The 14,507-nt window shown below is 39.5% G+C and overlaps 1 protein-coding gene across 6 annotated transcripts in view; it reads left to right on the forward strand.

Annotated features, from left to right (window-relative positions):
• The window catches only part of SEMA3D (semaphorin 3D), a 147,721-nt gene that overhangs the window by 15,926 nt on the left and 117,288 nt on the right, over positions 1–14,507 (forward strand). The window contains exon 1 of one of the 6 annotated variants that reach the window (XM_056339938.1): positions 6,747–6,926. The exons of 3 other annotated variants lie outside the window; for them this stretch is intronic. The gene's annotated coding sequence lies outside the window, so the exon portion shown is untranslated. Of the gene's footprint in view, positions 1–6,746; positions 7,031–14,063; positions 14,165–14,507 lie in introns of those variants that run through there. 2 more of the 6 variants (XM_056339937.1, XM_056339940.1) reach the window with 2 other exon arrangements.

Below are 14,507 nucleotides of genomic sequence, written 5' to 3' on the forward strand. Positions count from 1 at the left end.
TACATCGTTAGACTATAAGCTGCAAGAAGGACAGGCTCTGTATCCTCCTTCATAGTATGTGCAGTGCTATGGGGTCCTGCCCCTGACTGGGGCCTCTAGACACTATCCCAGTATAAAAGATATATAAAAATAGATCAGCAGCGTAACATCTGTCAAGAAAACCATACAGAGACCTAAAAAGTGTTTTAGTATTGAATTGCTTTACTGTCTAATGTGGGGTTCATGCAATAGCTTGCTGCAGTTTTCTGAATTAGAAGACAGATCATACAAAGCCTTGTATCTCTGGGCAATGTTCAGGGAGCTTGGGAGAAATCTGTAATTACGAAAATTGGGAAGTGTGCCAAAGATGATTTACAAGTACAGGGAAGAATGCATCTTTTGTGATGTTCAGGACTTTATCAGGTTTATTTTGGAAGCTTTCCAAGATTTATAGAAAAAACCCAGTCAAACATTTTGAAGTGGAGCAATCAGACTGAATTTCAGCTGCAGCAGCAGTTGCAATAACCCAGGGGTTTGCAGCAGCTTCCTCTCTCTTGACACAGCACCAATTGTTCCTGTTACACCAGGTAGGATCACGTTAAGCAAAACAATTTAACTGAGCGATACTGACAGCTTTTGAGGTGTGCAAGGGCAACACACAACAGAAATGGATATTGTTATCACCTGTATTATAGCCTTTGTTGTAAAGTTCTCCTGCACTCAGAGCCTCGCTAGAGTACACACTCTGTGCAAAGAGCAGGAGTTAAAACTCTTCAGAAGAAAGTTAAGAAATACAATAGAAAACAAAGATGTACCTCAGAAGTGAGGTCTTACTATTCTCATTCAGCTTGGAGTCACGAAGGTGTGGTGATTTGCTCTTGCGTAGTTGTAGATAATTGTTCCTTGCAATTGATTTAATGGGATTGCTGACTGTGGACACAGCTTTGGACTGTGGAAATGGACAAGTCCATGGTCACTGAGGATTTGTTTCTTGTGACAGCAAAGCATTGGACCTGCAGCACCAATCCTCAGATGCTTTTCAAGAGAAATTGGTTGCAGTTATTGTTTTCAGACCCCTGATCCACCTCCCTTTATGCAAGTACTTTTCTATTTGACCCTTGACTCCACCTGTTGGAGCTCCATGTCTGTTTGGTAACCCCAGTCGAGAGCTCCGAAGGGCAAGATCTAAGTGTTTTAACTAAAATGGTCATATAGTTTCTCTGTCTAATCAGCAGAGATGGAGATAACTAGGCTTCCCATCCAAGAAGTCTGTAATGGCTGGGAGTAATCAGTCCCTGAAGTGCCTGCTTCTCTCCAATGACTGACAACGGGAACTAGATGAACTGACACCTCGTTTTCAGATGATGAAATTTAGGATGAAGAAACTGCAGTATTTCCTTAAGTCATTTTAACTGCTTTTGCAGACATTGGGCTATTGATGACAGCAAACCCTTGGAAAGCAGCATCTCTGACAGCAAACCCTGGTCCAAAATATTTAGTTCACTTTTTTTTTTTCCTTCTTTCTTCTTGTTTTCCCTTCCCCTTTGCCTTCGGAAAAACATGCTGTTGCAAACTTGGAGCAGAGGTGGCATCTCCAGTCTCTGCTGCTGAACCGGCTTCTATGATGATGGACCAGGATGGGGTTCCATGCTGGTGGCTGCTGGAGCCAATTACTCTCGTTGTTCACTAATGGGGCTGCAGGAATGTATGGTGTTTAGTATAGGAAAACAACATAGGATTTGATTTGGGATCATCACTGTCACGGCTGTTGAGCATCTGGGTGGCTGTTTGTTGAAGGGAGTATAACAGCTTGCTGGGTGCTTTTATGTCACATCATAAATGACATGAGCAAGTACACCAAAGAGAATGTGACTGAAGAGACTGAGGCATTTCCCTTAACTTCAAAGAGTTGGATTTGGCCTATTAAATCTAAATTTGTGTCTGTAGGCACAATGTATGCATACAGGAAAACAAAGGCAAACCTTATTTATCTGCTTTCTGTAGGATGTTAGTCTTCTGTTTTTTAGCTGGAGCTGTGATGGTCATTTTCCTGCTGTCCTGCCCAGACTGGAAGAGGGAGTCTTCTCAGTGGCATTGTACAATTTATTTTTGTTAGCTTTTTGGAGGTCCAGTACCCCTGCAGGTGCAGGTGCTGAGAACAGTGCAAGTCAGACCCCTGATTCTTTCTGTATCAGACTAACTGGTGGCTCCTGATTTTCGAGTTTATACTGAACAAAGTCCTTCAGTTCTGCAGAAGACTTATAAATGCATGTAGGGAGAGTAAGAGTGCTTGGTTTCCACAGACCCAAATAAACCCTTGAAAAGAAAAAGGTTTCTTTCATAGTTCTCAGGAAGAGTTAGGCAAATAACTTGAGCAGCAAGAGAAGAGGTAAGCAGTTCCACAATCTCCATTCATATTATTCACACTTACATGTTGGGAAAGGAATTCCCATCTCAAGAGTGGGCTCAAAATTAAAAGAGAAACATCCCCAAGGCTTTTGGAATAGGAAGAACAAAAGAAGCTGCAGAAGCTCAACTCTCATGAATTGTTAAAACAAAACAAACAGCTGGATGGCAGAAGGGTTGTTCTTTGCCATAAAATGTTTCCTGAAACTCTTTCTTCCAAGATCCATGCTGATTATTTATTTGTTTTAGTTTTTCTTTCTCATGAATTGATTTCATTTTAAAAAAAAATAATTAGGCATCTCATCTTCTGAATATGGTGAGAGGATGCTAGCAATAATTTGCTAGTTTCTTAAGTGCAATCAGTTATTCATCCATTCTGCTGAGCATTTGGTGGAAGAGAGCAAGGGCTTCATCACATATCCTTCTTTGTCTGCAACCCTACCATCCTAAAAGTTTTATTTCCCATTTCCCCTCTCATTTCATCATGAGCCTTCTGTCCTCAGTCTTGCAGAGCCATTTCCAGCAAATACAGCAACACTGAACTTAAGGTGTTTAAAGTCAACTGGCCCACGCTGACTGCAGCTGAGAATGACTCCATGAACGGGTGCTCTGGCAGAAGGGAAGAGGCGGTGACATGTGGCACGAGGACCATGACAAGTAGCAGAGGTCAGCAGTGCCTCCCTGTCACAGTGCTGCCTGCGTGGCTTTTATTGCCTCTCTTTTTTGAGGTCTGTGTCTCATGGAAGGTGAACTAAGAACATCCGTGGAGATGTCAGTGAACTTCTGCTCTAAAAACATGCCACTGAGAAGGGTCTTGTAGGAGGACACTTGTGTGCACTGCAGTGGATAGTGGCTCTTTGCTGTTTTTTTCCAAGTTCATCAGAGCTTTTCTGAAAAGAGATTTTCAGTGATCATGAAAATCCAGCTGATGTCTTAGCCTAGCACCACCTTTTAAAAAACCAGAGCTAAATTTCAAAGATTTCACCTGTAAATTATCTGCCTATACCCTCACAAAACCTAGAACCTCCTTCCCTTTTTAATTTCTGATGGTGCTGTTAGCCTGACTTGGACATCTGTATTCACACTGTTGGAATATTTGGCATGGTTTTGCCACGTCTCGTATTTTCCACAGAAATTGCACAATGAAGGACAGTATTTTTTAAGTGCCAAAACCTGATGGGATGCTTTGCTGGCTGTGTCACTGACTACCTGTCTTGCTTGGCTGGTGGCAATAGTGGCACATTTCCCTTATGGGTGCTGGGACCCTCCAGCAGACCGCAGGGGAGACAGGTGAGTCACATCTGTATTTGCAAGTTGAACAAGGCCAAAAGACAGCATTGGCCTGGAATAGCCCATGATGAGCCATGTTCACTGTGCTGGTTTTCACTCTTGTCTACTAGTGTGTTTCCAGACTGCCTTACCATGAGCTGGGGGGATGCGGAGGCCTCCCAGGAGTCAGTATCGATGAGACCACTTTGTTTTGAAGGGAATGAGGTTTCAGCTGTATGGACAGAAGCTGCGCTGCGCTATTCTGCCTCAGGATCTGCAGGTAGTGCCTGGCAGATGTTATGTATTGTTGCAGACTTAGGCTTGGGGTCTGGAAGCTCAAGTCAGAGCTGCGCTGGGGGTGACTGTACCATATTCCTGTAATTACACAGGCTTTCCCTCCACCTATCCTTTGTTTGTTTTGTTCTCTTAGATGTAAGCTCATCAGGGAAGGTATTGACACTTGCTCTTTATTTGTAGAGTATTTAGTACCATGTGGCCATGACCTGCATAGATTTCAGTGCAAAGAAAGGCAGTTGAATCTGCTCTTGCCTGTTTGTTTGCAGCTTGCAATGCTTTCCCTGACCATAACTGTACCGTTTAGGAAGGAACAAAGGGTAGCTACTTAAGAAACGTAAAACCTGCCTCACTTCAGCCCTGGCTATTTAATTTTGTAGGCTTAAGTCAGACCCTTAAGGTTAAACATGTTTCTTTTCTTGTCTTGGCTTGAACAGCAAATAGAATGTTTCAAAGGGGAAAAAAAAAGTCTCCGTACAATGTAGGCCAGGGTGATGCAGTCCTGCCTGTTTTTCTTGATCTGAAACACTTTATTAGCTGGAGTGCAATATGGCCTGGCCAACTCAGTTTCCATCCCATTTTTGGATGGAAAGTTGCACTCCAAACAGGCGCAGAAGCAACAACCATTTGTTCATGGACGGGTGGATGTTTGCTCATTTTCTTTGCAGCATAACATTTTCTTGGTTAGGCTTTCCTTCACCCCTTCCTCCTCCACGCACCCCCCCAAAACTGTAGAGTAAATACTTTTGGCTTACAATGAACAAAGCTCTGAGATGATAATGAGAAGCGGTGAATAAACTCTCCATTCTTACATGATACAGACTTGAACTTTGCTGAAGGGACCACATGCAGCAAGGTCAGGAGTGTGATGAAGTATAAGTTTTGAAGGAGAATCTGCAGGAGAGATAGTATAACCCACTGAGTGATAAGTGCTGACAGACTGGCACCCTGATGTTTGAAGTGCTTTCCCTTGCTGCAGAAGTATGTCTCTGATCCTGGTGTGTTATGGCCAGACTCGGTCTGTTTTGAAAGCCTATACTTTCTTCAAATGGAGACTCAGAAAGATTCACGCTGAATGTATTTAACAGAACCCTGAATTTTGGGCCACGGTTAAAGATGGATTTTTAAAGATTTGATATGGCCTTCCCAAAAGGCATTTGTAACAATAATTATAAGCATATGTCAGTACATTTACATTATTATTGTTATATATTTATGTTAACTTTTTTCTAATGCGTCACTATTCAGTTACTATGTTCAGTGCACTAGTTCATAAAGAATAAAAGCATTAAGTTATGATTTCAAAAGAACGATAGAAAAGTAACACTGGGGAAGTTCGGTCGTCTTTTAGTGCTTAACAAATTGGGAGCATTATTCAATCTGTCCGGGCAGGCTCTTGTGCGGTTCCTGTTCCTCTCTGTTTCTTTCCTGTGGGTTTAGCTTGTGAGCGCTCCCAGTATGGCCACACAGGGAGAGAAACTGAAATATGTGAGTGAGACCCAGAGCGGGAGGTGGAAGATGAAGTGAAATGTCCTGGGACTTTCCAGAAGAAAGTTGCTCTGCTCTTTACCCAGACACTAGCGACAGAAGTAGCATCAGAAGCTAGACACGGATGGTTTAACTAATATGGGGTCTTATGAAAAGGTAGCAATAGGTTTTCAATTTTTTTAAAAAAATTCAGTTTACTTCAGTTACATTTGCAAATATATATATATATATGTCAAATGAAAAGAATTACAAGTTTTGTAAATAAAAAACCTTGGGAGAGAGGAAACAGGTTTTTCATTTTTAATACCTTTCATTTCTAGTCTATGACTGTGACAATTTCCCTCTCCCATTTCTTGTATCTCCAGGACAGCAATATTCTGTCACATTTTCAGAAGATTTCTGGAACCTGACATGGCAATTCTATCATCTAGTCTGGTTCTTCCGCAGCCACTGATGGGAACGCTTCAGTGCTTTGGAAGACAAGGCGAGGCAGGCATATAACCCTTCATAGCATACAGGACTAATCAGGCCTCTCTTTAACTACTCAAATACAGAGAGTATATCTGTATAGAAAACAGAAGAAAATAATGTTTTCATTTTCATTAATAACAATAATAAAGCACTAGCAGACATGTCGATGTGTCAGTTTTCAGTGATTTGCAGCCGTGCTCCCCTCCATTGGAAACACTGAGAAGTAACTTACAAGTGCTTTCATTACCAGCATCCCAAAGGATGGCTGCCTGCACTTTCATTCCTTCCCACTTGGATGAACATGCACTAGGCTGCATGTTTTAGCTATGCAATCAGAAAGCATGTGCTCCTCAGGACCGCTGGGTCATTCTTGCAGACGGTGGACACTGAATGAAAAAGACATCAAGGAAGTAGAAATGTGGTCTTGATATTTTTATACGAGTTTAGTAAAACATTGCCTATATTTTCCCTCTGCTTCGCAGGCTTGCTGTGAGAGGCAGGCTCCCGTTGCCTGCCATCACATTCCAGCTGTAGCACTGCCATTTGTAACTTTTCAGTTCTTGGCCTTGTTTCTTTTTATCGTGGAATCCCTTTTGCGTAGCATGACATTTTCTTTCGTTTCCTCTCAAGTGAGAATACCATCGCAATAAGGACATGTACACCTAGCATTGCTAAAGTACTTTCCCCTTTCAGTAGCAGGAGGATAACCCAGCCACCGGAGGGACTCATTCCTTTACCTCCTATGTCAGGGGACCGTGCTCAGACATGTCGGGGTTTTATGATGGTTCAGCAAATGATACACGGTGAAGGGCGTTATGTAGGGAGTGACTATGCATAGACCTGGAACTGGAGAAACAAAAGTGCTTGTGCTAGTAATGTTTTTTGTTGGTTTTGGAAGCATTTGTTTGGTCTGGGTATAGCCAAACAGATAAAGAAGTGATCACACAGATCTACATTTATTCCTCTCATATAGGATCTGATACTTAACCACAGTCAGCAGAAGGGGCTTAGCGGCTCAGGTTGGTAGTTTCACTTTCTGGTGCTTGCTGTTTTTCTCTGTTGGTTGTTCAAGTAGCTTCAAGGGACCCGGCTTCTATTTTTCAGGTACCTAAATGGAATGGAGGTGAGTCTGAACCTTAGAGATATTGTCAATTATTTTTACACTAAATTTTTTAAAGACAGGCTTTTCTTTTGTTCAAATTATCTGAATGAATGTGCTCACTAATAATTCTGTCAAGACAATTCCAAACTGGAACTAAGACAATAAATGTAATATTTTTGTACTAGTGAACGTAAGTATCACCAGTATTACAGGGTCATGATGGTCATGATCCTTTTCTACCTAATTAGTGCAACTCCAGTGCCAATATACCAATATACTGATTACTCTCTGCATTACTCTGATACAGCTCCACAGTGGAGACTTTGTAATAAATCTTTATTATAGATCTCTGCTACTTTCACTAAAAATGTGAAGACATTCAGTAAAATACAAGGAAGTTAATTGTTGGGAAAAGAATGAAGAAGGAAAATGAGAATGATTTACCAGATAATCAATACATGCAACTGTAAGCTTTTCTAAAGTATTGATCATCACCATTTAGGGAAAAAAAATTGCATTTTCACATTATCATGCTTAGAAATTGTATGATCTCAAGAAGGTTGAAAATCTTCAAAGATATTGAACATTGGCAATAGTATTCCCATAGGTAATAGTATCCTTACCAATTTATACATTTGATCTAAGTAGAAATGTATCTTCTTAGAAAAGGTAAGTTAGCATTCATCTGTAATGTATGTAGATTTTGGCACCTGGAATCTTCAGTTTTTATTTCTCTACATTAGATTCAGTACAAAGCTTTTACGTTCACTCCTGCAACTCATTTGCTCAGGAGAATCAATTTGCCTGATGGATGCCCCTCATGTTATGAGACACCTCTATGCCTTTCCAGAGATCCAGTTCATCTCTGTGAAAACAGAATTAGTCTGTCAGTGTGCAGTTGTTTAAAATAAGCTCCATGCTTTACCGATGTGGTGGGTAAGATCATGACATAGTTTACAGATCTACACAGGATTTTAGAAGGAATTCATAGGGATTCCCATGGGGCTTGACCTTGTTGACAGTGTTATTGACATAACTCATTTTCCTCTGTTACATGATGGAAATCTAAAATGCACCCTTATTAAATAGTCTTGTTGCATTGTAGGAGGGTTACAACTTCTTTCTTTTTTTTTTTTTTAATTTAATTTTTTTTTATTAACAAACACATTTTCCTATTAGGGGAATTTTCTGTGGACAGAAATGAACCAACTATTTGATGCATCATGTGCGATTAAGAAATATTTCAAACAAAAGATTCTGGAATATATTTCCTGCTTTTTCTTGGTGAGGAGGGTGAAAAGGAAAAAAAAATATGAGTCTAATTCTGTTTTTAATTAAGATGCTTCTGCTGTGACGATATAACAATTATAAAAAGCTCTATAGGAACTGAAACTGAAAACTGCAGAGAAGGCTAAGTTTTACACTATGACTCTTCTCAGTATTGCACAGCACAAATTTAGTGCACAGTTTAAAAAAACACAAGTGAACTGCTAATCAATGACACCACTTGTGATTTTCTATCCTTGTGAGTGCTTCTGAAGAGCCACTAGGTATATTATGGACATTATTTTGCAACAAACTTTGTGCCTCTGTAATTGGTCACTATTGTGCTGACTTTTTCCTTTTACACCAAAAAAGAACCATGGCCCCACATTAAAATTAAAAAATATATAAAAATTACATTTCAGATTATATTGGCATAGTGTATTGAACGTCTTCCCAGAGCTACGTCCCAGAATCTATCTTGTTTTGCAGTGATAGTTTATAATTAAACTTCTTGTTCCCTGGAGGCCCCTTGTTTTGGCTTTCTAAAAGTGAAAACGCAATGTGATAGATGTGCCTTTGTTTTTTTCACCTCAGATGATTGGAACAAATGTCCAGATTTGCCTAAATTACTGCCAACATGTAATCTTTAAAAAATAATAAAAAAATGAGCTGTTTGTTTATTTGAAGGAATTCTGCCAGTATTTGGAAGCAACATAAATGCAAGAACAAATGGTCATTTAATAATTTTAAAGCACTAGAATTGTATTTATTGGCCTATTGTTTGTGCTAATTTGAACTGTTGTCATGACGTTAGTCTTCTTAATACAACACACAAATATGCATTTAATATCCTGAGGATTTTTAAAAAGGATGTTGCCTTGTCAGATGTCATTTGGAGCTGGCTTTGTTGTGATAGTTGTGTGCGTTAGATTGTCTTTTGCTTGGGTATTGCTCCTATAGTCAACTCACACAGGGCAATCAGCTCAGCCCTTTTCCACCTGCAATTCCATTAAACCTACTTCACCAAGCCTGAAGTGCTCCTTCCTCCCCATCCTTCTGCAAGTGCTCTTCACAGAGATGGTCTGCAGCTTCCCGGCAGTGGCACTGAGTAAAGTCCAGCCCAACAGGGCTGAACAGGGCTGTCAGAAGTATAAAACAAGGTCCACGGTTTGGCTGATGGGCTTGAATGATTTTTGTGAAGACGTGTTAGCTCAATACCTCGCTGACGCATGAGTTCCCAGCCTTGGCTGTGGCAGAGGGCATGTTACTGTCGGAAAGGCCAACGGCCCCCTTCTGGAAGCTCTGCTTTTATTTTGAATGCTCCAATTAGTGGAATTAAGGCATAAGGGTTTTACAGGCAACATCCTGTCTGGAACCACTTGTTGGACAAGGCTGAACTAGAAGATACACTCAGGGTCGGGGTTAAGTCTGACACGCAGGAAAGAAGGAGAGGGGTTGTTGCAAAGTTCTGAAATTTTCTGTCCACCAGCTTGGATATCAGGCTGGGCCAGACCCCATCAATGCATCCTGTAGTTCATTACTTGCACCTACTGGATTTTAAAAATTAAAATAGGCTTTTTGAGAGTGACTAAGCTCCATCAGTTGTGGGTTTTTGTTTAGTTGGTTTTTTGTTTTGTTTTGTTTTTCTGTCTTTGGATATACCAAGGAGCCATAGCTTACTGTCTTGTAGCAGTAGTTCTCTAGATTAAACCATCAGTTTAGAATTGGGCTCTAAACACGAGCATAGAGGGCTTGGGTGTCCTGTGAGTGTCTCCTTGGATAAGACAATCCACCAGCTGTGGGTATGCATGCTCCCATTCCACTTTTACTATGTGGATAATGAATAATTCCTGTTTCATCTAGATGTTCCTCCAATTTTGAAAGGAAGACTAACAAGAGGCAATAATACCTCCCGTACCAAGCACCATGGTCTCCCAGGTGTAGGCTTGCACCAGTCCAGCTTGGCACAGCCAAATGCAGATGCAGTGGTGGTTTGGGGCAGCACTTATGGGAAGAGGTGCTGGCCTCGAGCTGGCTCAGGAGGCCTCATCCTTTCTTGGTCTTATTTACCCTTCATCTCCCGCAGTGCTCTTCCACTGCACAACATCCCCCGCTATCCTACAGACTAGTGCTCGCCCTTTGCAATGGCACGTAACTGCTTTACAGGCAGCATTGCTCAGGTCCCTGTCCTCGCTGGCTTCCTCGAGCTGCCGAGGTTGTCCATGACAAATGATGGCATTGTTTCCCAGCCTGGTTTCTGAGCTGTGGCAGATGCCTCCTGCCCCCAGAGTTAAGCAATTGCCGTGGCACAGGGCGCTGAACTCTGCATGACCAGTTTGAAGGATTTCTCAACTGCGGCGTCCTGCACCAGAGCCTGATTCCAATTAGGTTGGGAGCACAATTCCAGACACATGTATTTGGTTCAGCAAATGCTATTTGTTTGTTGGGTGATGATGTTTCTCTAAGCTTATGCTTTATTCATAGAATGAGTGACATTTCTGCAAGAGGTGGTGATGCATCTCTAGGGCTTAGCTTTTTTCTGGTTTTGGAAATACACATCAAACGGCTGTGGCAACACACATTAGATAACATATGTATGAGTAAAATTGCAGTGATAACCAGGGATTTATGAATTAAATTAAACAAATATAGACACTAGGTTTTAAAAAAACCGTGGCATTACCATGATGAAAGAAATAATTTTAGTTCAAGGGTGGACTAGATCTCATTTTAAAATTTATTTTTATTATTTTATAATATTATATTTCATATTATAATTTTATAATATTAATTAAACGTTCAATTACCTATGGGATTTAAATGCACACCTTTTAAAACAAAATGTAGAAATATGAATATTTAAAGAACACATTTCAAGATCACTAGGTATATTATTACCTCATCTACAAGACAATCTCGTATTTGATTTGATCCTCTGTGATCTCAAACAGATAGCAACCAGCTTTCAGTAGTGACTCTTCATAATGTTCCTTTTTCAATATTCCCATGCCTTGGATTAAATGGCTTTCACTGAAGAAGTTCAGTGGCCCAAATGACAGCATTTGAATCCTGAATGTGTTGGTTTTCTCTTCCTGATTTTCCTTTGGCCTGTTTTCAGATTAATAGTGTGACAGTAGATAAGCTTCAGGGGAAAAAAATAATAAAAAGAACCTATATTTCAGCATGTTACCCCAATAATTCTGTTATGCAGCATCAAAAGAACAAAGCTGTGTGTTTCTCCAGTGCCTGAGAAGAATACCTTTTTCAGCCCTTGCCTCTCAGAGATTTATATTCCTGTGGGAACGGAAGTAATACCAAAGGCAGCGGGTTTTGAGTACAGCTGTAGTTATCATTAAGAGAGATAAGTATTTGAAAAAATTTTACTATTTCAGCCATGCTTTGATATCAAAGGTATCTTGTGTGAAATACAGAACTATGCCAACAAAAATATAGATGACCACTGATTGGTACATTCTACTTATTTTTTTTTTTTAAAGCCTCTCAAATCTACTTGATTTTTATTATTTAAGAAATACTATCATGATAAGCTGGAAACTCATGCTCAGGTGCTGTGAATCACAATAAATCCCTACGGAACAGGGCACATATACATACCTTGTATACCTATATCTAAGTATGCACAAGTTACTTTTATGTGAATATTACATCACTGATATCCTTAGACTATTATGGATATAACAACAATGCAGATCACTTTAAAACCACTTTTACATCAGCAACCAAAAGTTTAGATCAAATACACTGAAAGAAATACAGAAAAGTGAGCATTGCTGAGATTATAGAGTTCACACATTACAAAGCAGTACAGTGTATAGTCTCTGTTTATACTAAACTTTCCTTACCTAGTAATGTGAACTTACAGAAAAGCTTTATACAGGGTCTAAAAGCCTGGAAAATAGTTTGAACAGTTTGAAGTACTGCCTTCAGCTTTCACAGATTTCGTGAAGAAGTGCAGTCACCACACTGAAGAAGGTGCTCAATAGCCTCTGCAGGACTGACCAAAGCAATGAAATCTATGTCCTGTGTACATGATGAAACATTAAAACATAGCTGAAAGAAAGCTAATGTTATATTGAGAGGTTCCATGTCAATTGTACCTCCCGATTCATGCATTAGATTTTCTTTTTTCTTCATAATTTAAGCTGTGCTTTTGCCAAACATCAGTCTCAGTACTTTGCGCCCTACACTTTGACAAGAGGCAGTGGTGGAAAAGTGGTGGAAAGTGAAGCTTTAGAAATATTCCCGCTCCTTTTGCTGTTCTCCAAAAGCAAAACTTGGAGACTCTCTGAAGCCACTTGCCAACATTTACTATTAATCTACAGCCTATGTCTACATTTTTTTTTCCTGAATCATATTCAACCAATAGGTCACGTTAATGTCTGCTATCCAGCCATTAGTCATCTAAGAAACAATGCAACCTAACTGTATTCTGGTTTTTGTATTGCAAAATCTTGTCTGTCTTTTCTTTTTAAATTATTATTTTATTTTTCTGAAGGCAGAGTGGATTCAGACGAGTACCTGCCAAACTTGGAGAGACTTCAGACATAGGTTTCAGTTTTTACCAGTCTCTAGTGCTTTGTGGATCCAGATTCAGGCATTCTAACTTTGAACATACTGGTATTTTTTAGCCACTTAAGGGAGTCAAAAGTCATATTGGCATGGAGGAAAACACAGAAATGCAGCCTGTAAGTCCATAAAAGAATGTCATTGCATTACAGCTGTTTTGAAAGCTAAGTACTATAGTTGTCTGTCCCTGCACTTGAGCTTGCCCGGAGTGAGGTAAACATCCGTGTGCTCCAGGGATTACTCATTAAATAAAGCATTATGTTTCAGTACTGAGAAGTCTCTGCTATCCTTCCATTATCTTCTACTTTAAAGACAAATTTACTCTGCATAAAAGTAATTTTAATTATGTGGTTTGCTGTGTGTATATGTTGGATACTTTTCAGTTGCTCATGCAGACTGTAGACAAACACATACATATGTGTGTATACTACATTTTCCCTGCTATAATTAGGTATTTCTGGCACTTTGCAATAGCAAGATCAAAGCCAAATTGTAGCTACCTTTGGAAAATCTTAAAAGAAGCTTGTAATTGAAAAAGGAGGTGTGTAACTTTTCTGTTTTAAAACTTAATGAGGATTTTTTTTTTCCAGAAAGTGTAATGTTTTCCATCATCATTTTAGTGTTAGTTCTTGATAAAAAAAGTCATGGAACTTTTGAATCTGTGTGTTCTTTTGAAACAGCTCTGAAACTCACCAGGCAATCACAGAAGTGTCATTACATTACCATGATCCACTGCAGATACTAAATTGAAACTTGACTTTTGATAGATAGAATCCAAAGAACTAAATAATTTATAATTCTAAATAAGCAAATATAACTAATATGATCCTTTGGAATAGTTACACCTTATGATACTGATTTAAAAATTTGTTGTTGTAAAAGGGAAGGAATGTATTTCTATAGGGCTCACTGTAGTATTGCTATGAGATGTAACCCATCTGAACATTTGCCACTCCTCACAATTCCCTATGTGGGATATTGCTAAAGAAGTTCAATTCTGACAGGCCCTTAAATTAATGACTATGCATGTATGATGTATAGTTATGAGGTATATAAAGTACAGGGTTTTTTTAGTGTTTATATTTGTCTACTAATCCACTAGAATATGACAAACTCAAATAAGGAATCCTTTTCAGGAGCTGTGAGTTTCAAGTTCTGACCTATTGACTTCATGAGAGTATGAATTCTCTGGTGGGAGTAAGATATTCATCATGTCTTAACATAAAGTCCAGGAGCTGAGGAAACTCCTGCCTGGAATAAACAAGTAGCTCATCCAGTCTGCCATTCTGGCACCAAGAGCGGGTAAGACGAGATGTTTCAATGGAAGGCATAAATCTCCACAATTTTACAGTTCTATATTACAAGATGCTGCTTTTTACAGCACTTATACCTTGAAACATGAAGATTGATAGAGCTTATAACTCTATTTCCACAGTCAGTTTATAGTGTAAATCTTAAAGTACATTTCTTAAATTATTTATCCTAACAATTTTGAGAACAGAAGATATTTAAAGATATATTATTGACTTATACAAAAGTAAAACCTGCCCCCTACCCCCTTTATTTCATTTGTAATGGCAGTAAATGTTCTGGATGTGGGAAAACCTGACTATTTCAGTGCAGCAAAATTTAATTTTGCTGCAAT

Source organism: Falco biarmicus, chromosome 5 (genome assembly GCF_023638135.1).
Source record: "Falco biarmicus isolate bFalBia1 chromosome 5, bFalBia1.pri, whole genome shotgun sequence".
NCBI lineage: Eukaryota > Metazoa > Chordata > Aves > Falconiformes > Falconidae > Falco > Falco biarmicus.